Genomic DNA, 13,316 nt, shown 5'->3' on the forward strand with positions numbered 1-13,316 from the left:
CCCCCTCCTGCTGGCTGCGGCGGTCCGTTTTGCTTCAGGAGCGATCCGGGATGAGGGGATGGCCGTTGGTTTCTGGCCATCCCCTCTCGATCGCTCCTGGCGAATGAGAAGCTTCCCCCGCCTGTGTAGTGTAAACACAGGCAGGGAGGAAGTGATGTCATTCTCCTCGGGCGGTCTTTTTGACCGGACTGCGAGGACAACACATAGTAAGTGCACCAAACACTACACTGACATGTAGGTACACACAGGCACACAAATCACCCCCGCCCCCCGATTTACCCCCCCCTCCCCCCGTCACAGTGTCACTGATTGCAGTGATCATTTACTGATCACTGCATTTAGTGTCAGTTGTGACAGTAAAGTGTCTGGGCAGTTAGTGTTAGGTCCAGGGTAGCCCCCTACCCCCCCAATAAATGTTTAACCCCCTGATTGACCCTAGAGTTGACCCTTTCACCCCCTTTTGCCAGTGTCACTAAGCGATTGTTTTTCTGATCGCTGCATTAGTGTCACTGGTGCCGCTAGGTAGCTAGTTATTTAGGTTCACCGCCAGGTTTTTATAGCGTTAGGTACCCCCTTAACCCCCTGATTGCCCCTAGAGTTAACCCTTTCACCAGCGATCACCTGTATAAGTGTCACTGGTGACGCTGGATAGCCAGTTAGTCATTTCGTTATTTAGGTTCCCCGTCAGGTTTTTATATAGCGTCCGGGACCCCCATATACTACCTAATAAAGGTTTTAACCTCCTGATTGCCCCTAGTTAACCCTTTCACCCCCTTTTGCCAGTGTCACTAAGCGATCGTTTTTCTGATCGCTGCATTAGTGTCACTGGTGCCGCTAGGTAGCTAGTTATTTTTTATGTTCACCGCCAGGTTTTTATAGCATTAGGCACCCCCATATACTACCCAATAAAGGTTTTGACCCCCTGATTGCCCCTAGAGTTAACCCTTTCACCAACGATCACTGGTGACGCTGGATAGCCAGTTAGTGATTTAGGTTCCCCGTCAGGTTTTTAGGTAGTGAGGAGTGAAATCAAAAATTTGCACCTTTTAGAAATCCTAAAAGGCAGTGATTGGTTTCCGGGGTGCCATACGTGGCTAGGCTCCCAAAAAGTCCCACATATGTGGTATCCCTGTACTCAAGAGAAGCAGCAGAATATATTTTGGATGCAATTCCACATATAACTGGCATGTGTGAGCAATATATCATTTAGTGACAACTTTTTGTAAACTTTTTTTTTTTTTTGTGTGTCATTGTTCAATCACTTGGGACTAAAAATAAAAAAATTCAGTCTTTTTCCTTTTATATCGTAAAAAATAAATATCACAGAGGCAATCAAATACCATCAAAAGAAAGTTCTATTTGTGGGAAGAAAAGGACGCAAATTTCGTTTGGGTACAACATTGCATGATCGCACAATTACCAGTTAAAGCAGTGCAGTGCGAAATTGTAAAAAGACCTCTGGTCCTTAGGCTGACAATTGGTCCAGGGCTTAAGTGGTTAAGCGACCCTGACCTTAACACTAATCTACATCAGCTACCCTGGGTGTGTACCTTGGGGGTCTGTAATTGTACCCCACTGTGTTGGGTCAGCCTTTACTGTTTGCTTTGGGCACTGGATCCTGTGTTTGGTCACCTTGGTACATGGTGAAACCAGTGAGTTATGGAGTTGCTATAAAGGTCTAGGGCTGTGGTTCACTCCTATGGCACCCAGAACCTAAAGACCCCATTTGAGGTATGCCCACTCAGATGGGCAAAGTCTGGACCCTGGGTGGAGGCAACAATTTAAGGTAAGACAGGGTTTTCCTTTACATACCGGTTTCTATCTACACGTTTTTTGGATTTTTAATTTTATGTAACGGATAGTATATTATATCCCTTTATCCTAACACATACCACATTACTAAGCACACAAGCGGTTTTGAAGGCACAGGTTATGGGGTAATCTGCTTTTGTTTTTTTACCCCGCTATTCTCTCATTTGCTTGTGCCTTATTGGTAACCTTTTGATGTTTACCTTTTCAAAATTTGCACTTTTATTCCACGTTATTACCTGAAGTTCCTCTATAGCTAGTGATTTAGTGCCCATTGGACTCCTGACTGCACACCTCCAGCCACAATTTCTGACTCTGCAAGCTGATCATTTGCTGTTTCACCTGTTGCTTGATAATGAAGCGGTAGAGCCACAGAAACTTAGTTAGTTGCCCTTCCTTCATACCAAACAAGCTGAGCCTCCTCATTCTGCACCCATTTCATGAATACCCAGCAGGGAAGTTCATCACTTAGCACTAGTGGATCATAAGTGCATTGGAACATATGTGACAAAAAGCCAAGATTCTGCTGCACCTGTTAAGGAATCTCCAAATTTATTTTAAGTTGATTCCAGTTCCCTTATTCCTGGGTTGCAAGGTCTTACACCGACTCCTCTTCAGCCCTCTAAATAGGGCATCCTCACAGACGTGTAACGTTTGTGGCCTCTCTGACTGAAGCAGCATTTTTTGCCACTGTCTTATCTATCCAAAAGGCTATCACCACATCTGGAATCAGTAGGTCCTAATAAATTACTGCCTCTCCACCATACCTTCCAACTTTAGAATTTGAGAATGAGAGATACTTGAGGTAGACAGTAGCCTGCAGTGTGCCTAACGTACCTCAGCAAAAAGTGGGTGAATTAAATCAGGGTGGCCTGGAGGGGATAATCTTCTAGAGGCTATGCTTGGGTTATAAACCTCAGCACAATCGAGAAAGAAAATGACACTGCCATTACATATTTTATGCACACACTGGAAATAGAGCTCGCACTTAGTGTGAGCTTATTTTAAAGAACTTCTTAAAAAAAAATTCAGGGTCTGCTTAGCAACCAGCTTTTGGTCTGTGTGTAGTGTACAATATAATGTGCACAGTGAAGGAGCCTGTGAAGTAGAGTTCAAAGCTCCAGAGTATGTTACACACAGTGCTGTAGTCAGTGCTGGTTAAAGGAGTACATAACCTACATAGAGCATAGGTCAGGAATATGTAGTACACAGAATGCAAGCGACAGGAGTGTATAATTTTTAGTAAGGGTCAGGAGTACAGAGCAAAAAAAAAAAAATGCAGGAGTCATGGATGGTTAACACACAGTGTAGGGGTCAGGAGTGTGCAAACTATTCCCTGCAAACAGTAGTCTTCCCCACTTTACCCTTTCAGCAAAAATCGACACTCTCCCCCACCAAAAGAAATCCAGCACTATTCTGCAGGCTCACCTCGGTCCCAACAAAATTCCTCATCCTCTTCTTGGCACAACCTCACCCCAGCATAAATCCCTTCTCCCAATCCCCAATCTGTGCACATATCCCCACCCCCTAATTCTCCCTTACCATCACAAATTTCCCCCTTCTAACGCAAATCATCCCCCCACCTTCTTAACGCCTTCCTGACCGGCCTATTGCAGAATGACGGGCAGGCGGTGGCTTTACTGTTCTGAGGGGATGTCGTATAACTTCCTCTCACAAAGTGCCACTCATTGGGGCTGCACAGCGGCACAATCAGCTGTGTCCACCAGTCACAGCCAATGACTGATCAGTGTAGCGGCTCGCTGCCAATACCAGTACCAATCACAGCAGGTCACATGACAGTTGTAAAAAATGGATGTCTTTCATGCCATCCATTGTGTACCTTTGTGTTGCTAGCTGTGATTGGTCAGTGTGATCATGTGTTACAGACAAGGCTAATTACAGCCCATATGTACCATGTGATTAGCTTTGACTAATCACAGTTAATCGCAACAAAAACTGAATGATTTGGTTGCATTCAGTAAAATTCTTACTGTGGTAAGAGTACCCTACTCCCACAAGCCAGGAAGGCTAAGGAGCCATGCCGTAGGCAAGGGCCCTCTTTTCACCGACTGACACAGCTCCTCTCTGTAACAAAATGGGTTGTCAGCCCTATCACTGGAGATTACTAGGCAAGTTGTAATACAACACTTCAGAACTTTTAGTTCCGCTCATGGGGCGGTCTCTAGGCTACAACCCCACAGCCTGCTCAGGCAGAACTAATTTTTTTGCCTAGTGACATCAGACCTAGGAACCCTGCGGCTGTGTTTTCTTTTTATTTATTTTTTTATGCAGAAGCTTGGCTTTTTGCGCAAGATGAATGATCCTGTGATCTTCTATCAACAGCCGGCTGGGTGACAGGCTGGTTCACTTATCCTTGTAGTCTCCCCACTCCGGGCATCGAGCGTGTGCAGGCCGCAGCTAAGGCTCGGCAGGCCACGACATACCAGAGGTGGTCAGTGAGCTTTATGCTCCGGGGCGTACATATGACCGGGCTACTCTTCCCTGTACTGATCAGGAGCTGACTACCGTGGAATGTCTCCCAGCTTCAGGACGGGTAAGTACAGCTCTCCCTGCCTGGCATGGTGGAGCAGCTGGGCATTCCCTGGGAGGTTGATTCGGGAGCCCCCCTCACCCCCTCTCTTCTCTCCCCTGTCCCTAACTCCCCCCCCCCCCTCACGGGGGGCTGTACATTTGCTGAGCGGTTTGTGTGGGTCTGGGCTCTCACCTGGGGGTTTTAGCTGTGCTTAGTCCCGCTGGATGCCTATGTAGTCATGTCCCTGTGTTGGTGCAGCGATGTGCCTGCCACGTTTTCTCTCTAGTCCCTCATAACGCTTTTCGGTGGCCATTTTAAGTATGGGCAAGGGTCAGACTGGCTTCTGTCTAAAGTCAGCCATTTTCCTGGTGATTCCCTATTGAGAACACCGGCGGCCATCTTCTTGTAGCCGGACCACGTTTTTGTGCTCTAGCAGCTGCCCCTGTGCCCTCTGCTTCTTGTTTGGTCATCACATTGCGCTGGGAAGGTTATCATGCGTTCTGAACATGTGTGTGTGATTGTTCACCGATCGTGCGACCGGCCGGCCACCGACACAGTTTTCTGCTATCTCTGCATCTGGGAGTGCTGGGGATCATCAGGCATTGTGGTGATACAGTGCATTACGGCCCAGGGTGGTGAGTCCAGTGGGTTAGAGCCCCTCAGCCAGCGTTAGCAGGAGGGGGGGCTGTCCTAAGTCCCCTTCGGGTGGCAGACAGGGTTGGGTCAGCATGGCTTCAGAAACTGGTGTTTCTTCCCCCAAAATCCAGGCAATTGCAAGCGGGTCATCTGCGGAATGCACAGTCCCTATGGACACCCTTACGGCGGTCCTCAATTTGTTCGTTGCCAAGATAGAGACGGTACATGGAAAGAAAGGTGCTAAAAAGGGCCCCTGACGACAGACGACACTGACCAGGGCCGTGCGGACAGTGGGGATGAGTCCCCGTCCGGGTCCGTGCGCGATAAAGCGCTAGTTGGAGTACTTGTCACATCTGTGCGTGATACCCTGAAGATTCAGGAGCCAGCGGATCCCTCTGCTGATGTACCGGTCCCTTTTGGGTCCTGCAAGCCAGCACGTTCACCTAAGCTGTTCCCGTATCTGACTTAGTTTGATAAGTTTATTTACAAGGAATGGGGTCGCACGCAAAGAACCTTTTCGGTCCCCAAATACATGGTGGTGTGTTAACCCTTTGAGGAAAGCCTTCTCAAGAAATGGTCCCCCCAGTATCCCCAGTATCCCGGTTGAGGGGACTCCTGCATTCAAGGATCCCATGGACAGGAAGAACGAGGCGGTGGCTCGATCCTTGTTTACGGTTGTGGGGTCAGTCGTGCGACCTGTACTGGCATACGCGCTGGTGTCGCAGACACTGAGTGGGCAAAAGTGTTGCACCGCAAATTGGGAGAGCAACAGGCCTCTCCTGTCTGCATGGAACTAGCAGGCCAGCTAGTGCAAGGCCTTAAGTAAGTCTGTGACGCGGCCCTGGATACTCTCCCTCTGTTATCCAGGGCTTCAGTGTCAGCTGTGGTGCTGAGGCGCCTGATTTGGTTGAAATGCTGGTCTGCTGACCAGGCATCCAAGAAAGCCCTGACGGATCTACCCTTCCTTGGCAACCGGCTCTTTTGAGCCTCGCTAGATGACATTAAAAATGCCACTGGTGGTAAGAGTACTCTACTCCCACAGGCCAGGAAGGCTAAGGAGCCACGCCGCAGGCAAGGGCCCTCTTTTTCCGCTCACAAACTGCTTTTTCGTCTGCCCGGTGCTTCGACATATCGTCCCCAGCCTGACAGGGCGCCCACGGATGTTCAAAAATGTCCCTGGAATCACCAAGCCTAACAAGCCTGCAAACAAAAGTGCTACCGCATGAAGGTTTGCCCCCACCCATGTTTTGGGTGGGGGGTCGCCTTCGGGAGTTTGCAGCCCCATGGTCCTCCCGGTTATCTGACCAATGTGTTCTGCGATCTGATTTCCACAGACTACAAGATAGTTTCTCTCTTTGCCGCAAAACAGATTCTTCCCCTCCAGCATACCCGTATCCCTGGTTCGCCGGGAGGCCCTGTTGGGGGTGGTAAGGGACTTGCTCAATCGGGGGGTGATTGTACCAGTTTCGGACTCGGAACGCTTCCAGGGATTCTACTCAAATCTGTTTGTGGTTCCCAAGAAGGAAGGGGTACGTCCGATCTTGGACTTGAAAGCCCTCACTTAATAAAAGTGCAGAGGTTCAGAATTGAATCGATTCGCTCAGTAGTCGCTGCACTCCATCAAGGGGACTCCCTGGCGTCCTTAGACATCCAGGATGCATACTTGCACATACCCATATGCCTTCGGCATTAAAAATTTCTCAGTTTTGGCAGTCGGTGAAGCCCATTACCAATTTGTGGCTCTTCCCTTTGGCCTGGCATCAGCCCCCGAGTCTTTACCAAAGTACTGGTTACAGTATTGGCGTTGCTGCGACAACGCATGATCACGATCGTGGGCTATCTGGATGATCTTCTCCTCAGAGCATCTTCCGCCTCAGAATTAGAGGAGGATGTGGCGATCACCATGCAGACCCTGCAAGAATTTGGGTGGCTGTTGAATCTAAAGAAGTCGGTGATTGTGCCGACCCAGCGTCTGGAGTACCTTGGTGTGCTGTAGGACTCCAGGGAAGCAAGAGTTTTTCTCCCTTCAGACAAATTGCAGACGTCGCTCCTCTTTTGCATGCGAGTACTGGGACTCATGGTAGCCTCCTTCGAGGCAGTACCTTATGCCCAGTTCCACACTAGAGTACTGCAGAAGGAGATCTTGTTGAAATGGGACAAATCTCAGTTGTCCCTGGATCGACAGATCTAGGTGGGCCAGCCAGTAAGGGACTCTCTGATCTGGTGGTTGAGGTCCCCAGTGATTCAGTCCGGAAAATCGTCCCTTCCTCTGACATGGACGGTGATCACTACAGACGCCAGTCCGGCTGGGGTGGAGTGATGGGGATTCAGTCGGCTCAGGGCCTCTGGTCGATTGAAGAATCCGAGTTGCCGATCAATCTGCTCGAATTGAGAGCGATCAGGCTGTGCCTCCACACATGGTCAATGAGTCTTCAAGGACGTCCGATCAGGATTCAGTCGGACAACGCCACGGCTGTGGCATACATAAATCACCAAGGGGGAACAAGGAGCTCAGCCGCTGCTCGGGAGGCCGCTCACATACTTCCGTGGGCAGAGCAACACGTACCGGCCCTGTCGGCCATTTACAACCCAGGGGTGGAAAATTGGAAGGTGGACTATCTGAGTCGACAGAAGCTGGACCAAGGTGAATGGGCATTGCATCCGGAGATATTCAGGCTGCTGTGCCTGAAGTGGGGCACACCAGATGTGGATCTATTGGCCTCCCGTCTCAATCGGAAGGTGCCAAGATTCGTGTCCAGGACAAGAGACCCCTGGGCAGACGCGCTGGTGGCTCCATGGGATCAGTACCAGCTGATCTATGCCTTTCCTCCACTGAAACTGTTGCCACGTCTGCTTTGCAGAGTGGAAGCCGAGGGGATTCCAGTAATCCTGGTTGCCCCAGATTGGCCTCAGCGGCCCTGGTACGCAGACCTGGTGCGTCTTGTGGCAGACGCTCCCTGGCGACTGCCGTTGAGAGAGGACCTCCTATCTCAAGGTCCAATCTTTTATCCTGCTTTACCATCGCTGGCTTTAACGGTATGGCTATTGAGAGCCAGGTGTTGCGGAACCGGGGTCTGTCGGACTCAGTAATTCCAACTATGTTGAGGGCACGGAAATCTTCTTCTCGGAAGATAGACCATCGTACCTGGAAGGCCTACATCTCCATGTGTGAGGAGAAAGGATGGCATCCACGTTCTTTTTCCATAGCAAGGTTCCTGCTGTTTCTCCAGCAAGGAGTAGACCAGAGATTGGCATTGAGCACCATCAAGGGGCAAATCTCAGCCTTGGCTGTCTTTTTTTCAATGACCCCTGGCATTGCACTCCTTAGTGGGTACCTTCGTTCAGGGGGTACGGCATGGAATCCCTCCGGTATGCCCACCATTACCCCCATGGGATTTGAACCTGGTGTTGTCGGCGCTTCAAAATCTGCCGTTTGAAAATATCAGGGAGATTCCCCTGTTGACTTTCACAGAAAGTGGTCTTTCTAGTGGCAATTACCTCGGCCAGGAGGGTTTCGGAATGGGCGGCCTTGTCTTGCAGGTCGCCCTATCTGGTCGTCCATAGGGATAAGGTGGTGTTTCGTCCGCAACCATCTTTTATGCCAAAGGTGGTCTCTGCTTTTCTTATCAATGAGGACATTGTATTACCATTGTTGTGTCCTAAGCCGAAGCACCCCAAAAAGGTGGCCCTTCGCGCTCTCAACGTGGTTAGGGCTCTGTAGGTGTATTTGTCTGCCACGGCTCCCTTTTGGACTCAGTTTCATAGTTAGTAAGGTTGAATAAAGACACCAGTCCATCCAGTTCAACCTGAGTGAGTGTCTACCCCTATCCCTGTACATTGCACACTCACATTGGTTACTACCCTCAAGGAGCCCACAATACAAAGTCCCCATTCATTTACTAGGGTCAATTTTGGACAGAAGCCAATTAACCTACCTGCATGTCTTTGGAGTGTGGGAGGAAACCGGAGTATCCGGGGGAAACCCACGCAGGCACAGGGAGAACATGCAAACTCCAAGCAGGTAGTGTCGTGGTTGGGATGCGACCCTTTTTACTGCTAGGTGAGAGTGCTAACCACTACACCACTGTGCCGCCTGATTCGCTGTAAGACTCACTTTTTTTCGGTGGCTTGTCCAAAGCTGGGTTACGGCGGTCTCGTCGGCCACCATTTTCCAGGTGGATCAGACAGATTGTAGTACAAGCCTGCGCCTTGAAGGGGCAGGTGCCCCCTTTTCCAGTCAAGGCCCACTCCACAAGGGCAATCGGAATGTCTTGGGCCTTCCGACTCCAAACGTCGGTCGCTCAGGTGTGTAAGGCGGCGACCTGGTCCTCTGTCCATACGCTTACCAAGTTCTACAAGGTAGATGTCAGTGCATCGTCTGATGCCTGCTTTGGTCACAAAGTTTTGCAGGCGGCCGTGTAGTTGCAATTAAATATGCAATCTTTATTTTTTTCCAGTTTTTTTGATAAAAACGCAGTACTGTTATGTTAATGCACTGTTGCATTACTTCTGCAAATGGTTGCAGTCTAGGGAATCACTCCTGTTGAGGATACCTGGTTATGTGGTGGTGTTTTTCCACACAGTTTTTTGTGGGTTTAGTTTCACTAGTTCCCACTTGCCATGGTGGATGAAGTTTTTATGCTGTTTTCCCACCCCTCATTTGGCACTCCTTGGGGACGTCCCATTTTGTTACAGAGAAGAGCTGTGTCTGTTGGTGAATATAAGAGAAAATAGGATTTTTGTACTCACCGTAAAATCCTTTTCTCTGTAATTCACCGACCGACACAGCACCCGCCCCTCCTTTTTCTCTTTACGTTGTACTGCTTGTTGACGTACTGAGTTCTGCCTGAGCAGGCTGTGGGGTTGTAGCCTAGGGACCGCCCCATGGGTGGAATTAAAAGTTCTGAAGTGTTGTATTACAACTTGCCTTTAATCTCAAGTGATAGGGCTGACAACCCATTTTGTTACAGAGAGGAGCTGTGTCAGTCGGTGAATTACAGAGAAAAGGATTTTACGGTGAGTACAAAAATCCTATTTTTCCGCTCAAACTGCTTTTTCGTCCGCCCGGAGCTTCGACAAAATGTCCCCAGCCCGACAGGACGACCATGGACAGTCAAAAATGTCCCTGGAACCGCAAGCCTACCAAGCCTGCGAATAAAAGTGCTACCGCATGAAGGTTTGACCCCACCCATGTCTCGGGTGGGGGATCGCCTTCGGGAGTTTGTAGCCCGGTGGTGCTCTCGGTTATCCGATCAATGGGTCTGCAATCTGATTTCCTCAGGCTACAAGATAGCGTTTCTCTCTTGGCCGCCAAACAGATTCTTCCCCTCCAGCATAGCTGTATCCCTGGCTCGCCAGGAGGCACTCTTGGGGGCAGTAAGGGACCTGCTGATTCCGCGGGGTGGTTGTTCCGGAATCGGAATGCTTCCAGGGGGTTGGTTGTTCTGGAATCGGACCGCTTCCAGGGATTCTACTCAAATCTGTTTTTAGTTCCCACGAAGGAAGGTGTACGTCCAATCTTGGACCTAAAAGCCCTCAATCACTTTGTAAAAGTGCAGAGGTTCAGAATGGAATCAGTTCGCTCAGTAGTCGCTGCGATCCATCAAGGGGACTCCCTGGCGTCCTTAAACATCCAGGATGCGTACCTGCACATACCCATATGCCTTCGGCATCAAAAATTTCTGCGGTTTTCAGTCGGGGAAACCCACTACCAGTTTGTGGCTCTCCCTTTTTGTCTGGCATAAGCTCCCTGAGTCTTTACCAAGGTATTGGCTCCTGTTTTGGCGTTACTGCTGCAACATGGGATACCTACACGAGAGGGCATCTTCCTCCTCAGAATTAGAGGCGGATGTGGTGATCACCATGCAGACCCTGCAACAATTTGGGTGGCTGTTGAACCTAAAGAAGTCGGTGATTGTGCCGGCCCAGAGTCATTTGTCCCAGGATCATCAGATCCAGGTGAGCCAGTCAGTCAGGGACTCGCTGATCTGGTGCCTGAGGTCCTCGTTGATTCAGTCCGGGGAAATCGTTCCTGCCTCTGAAGTGGACAGTATTCATAACGGACTCCAGACTATCTGGCTGGAGTGGAGTAATGGGGGTCCAGTCGGCTCGGGGCCTCTAGTCAACAGAAGAATCCAAATTGCCACTCAATCTGCTCAAGTTGAGAGCGATCAGGCTATGCCTCTCCACATGGTCGTTGAGAATTCAGGGGCGTCCGATCGGGACCCAGTCAGACAACGCCACGGCTCTGGCATAAGTCAATCAAGAGAACAAGAAGCTCAGCCGCTGCATGGGAGGTCGCTCACATACTTCGGTGGGAAGAGCGACACGTACCGGCCCTGTCGGCCATTTACATTCTGGGAGTGGAGAACTCGCAGGCAGTCTGAGTCGCCAGATGCTGGAACCAGGAGAATGGGCATTGCATCCAGAGATATTCAGGTTACTGTGCCTGAAGTGGGGCACACCAGACGTGGATCTTCTGGCCTCCCGTATCAATCGGAAGGTGCTGAGATTTGTGTCCAGGACAAGAGATCTGTGGGCAAACGAGTCAGACGTGCTGTTGGCTCTGTGGGATCAGTACCAGCTGATGTACACCTTTCCTCCACTAAAACTGTTACTACGCCTGCTTCGCAGAGTGGAAGCTGAGGGGATCCCAGTAATACTGGTTGCCCCAGATTGGCCTCAGCGTCCTTGGTACGCAGACCTTGTGCGTCTGATGGCAGGCGCTCCCTGGCGACTTGCGTTGCAAGAGGACCTTCTGTCTCAAGGTCCAATTCTCCATCCTGCTTTACCATCGCTGGCTTTAACGGCATGGCTATTGAGAGTCAGGTGTTGAGGAACCGGGGTCTGTCCGACTTAATGATCCCAACTATGTCAAGGGCATGAAAATCTTCTTCCTGGGAAGATATACCATCTTACTTGGCCTACATCACCATGTGTGAGGAGAAAGGATGGCTCCTTCTCTATATCCAGGATCCTGCTGTTTCTTCAGCAAGGAGTAGACCAGAAATTGGCGTTAAGCACCATTAAGAGGCAAATTTCAGCCTTGGCTGTCTTTTTTTATTTTTTTTTATTTTTTTTTCAGCAACCCCTGGCGTCTCACTCATTAGTGTGTACCTTCGTTCAGGGGTTACAACATGTAGTCCCTCTGGTACATCCACCGTTTCCCCCATGGGATTTGAACCTGGTGTTATTGCCACTTCAAAAACCGCCATTTGAAAATATCAGGGAGATTCCCCTGTTGACTCTTTCCCAGAAAGTGTTCTTTCTAGTGGCCATCACATCGGCCAGGAGGGTTTCGGAACTGGCGGCCTTGTCTTTCAAGTCGCCTTAACCGTCTTTTCTACCAAAAGTGGTCTCTGCTTTTCATATTAACCACTTCAGCCCCGGACCAATTTTCAGCCTAAGGACCAGAGGTCTTTTTACAATTTCGCACTGCTTTAACTGGTAATTGCGCTGTCATGCAATGTTGTACCCAAACTAAATTTGCGTCCTTTTCTTCCCACAAATAGATTTTTGCGATATAAATGGAAAAAGACCAAAAATTTAGCGAAAAATGTTTTTTCTACTTTTTGTTATAAGAAAAATCGAATAAACTTAATTTTAGTTATACATTTAGGGCAAAATTTATTCAGCCACATGTCTTTAGTAAAAAAAGTCAATAAGCGTATATTTATTGGTTTGCGCAAAAGTTATAGCGTCTACAAACTAGAGTACATTTTCTGGAATTTACTCAGCTTTTAATTTACGACTGCCTATCTCATTTCTTGAGGTGCTAAAATGGCAGGGCAGTACAAACCCCCCCCCCCCAAATGACCCCATTTTGGAAAAATAGACACCCCAAGGAAATTGCTGAGGGGCATGTTGAGCCCATTGAATATTTTTTTTTTGTTCCAAGTGATTGAATAATGACAAAAAAAAAAGTTTACAAAAAGTTGTCACTAAATGATATATTGCTCACACATGCCATAGTTATATGTGGAATTGCACCCCAAAATATATTCTGCTGCTTCTCCAGAGTACGGGGATACCACATGTGGGACTTTTTGGGAGTCTAGCCGCGTACGGCACCCCGAAAACCAATCACTGCCTTGAGGATTTCTAAGGGTGCAAATTTTTGATTTCACTCCTCACTACCCATCACAGTTTCGAAGGCCATAAAATGCCAAAATAACACAACCCCCCCCCCCCCCAAATGACCCCATTTTGGAAAGTAGACACCCCAAGGAAATTGGGGAGAGGCATGTTGAGGCCATTGAATATTTTTTTTTTTTTTGTCCCAAGTGATTGAATGACACACAAAAAAAAAAAATTTACAAAAAGTTGTCACTAAACGATA

General features: G+C 48.9%; 1 protein-coding gene across 2 annotated transcripts in view; it reads left to right on the forward strand.

Annotated features, from left to right (window-relative positions):
• EDC4 (enhancer of mRNA decapping 4) overlaps positions 1 to 13,316 on the forward strand; it is a 499,346-nt gene that overhangs the window by 289,049 nt on the left and 196,981 nt on the right. The window lies entirely within an intron of this gene.

The sequence above is a fragment of the Lithobates pipiens genome, unplaced genomic scaffold (assembly GCF_037356315.1).
Source record: "Lithobates pipiens isolate NorthernLeopardFrog02 unplaced genomic scaffold, aLitPip1_a1.2 Scaffold_10, whole genome shotgun sequence".
NCBI lineage: Eukaryota > Metazoa > Chordata > Amphibia > Anura > Ranidae > Lithobates > Lithobates pipiens.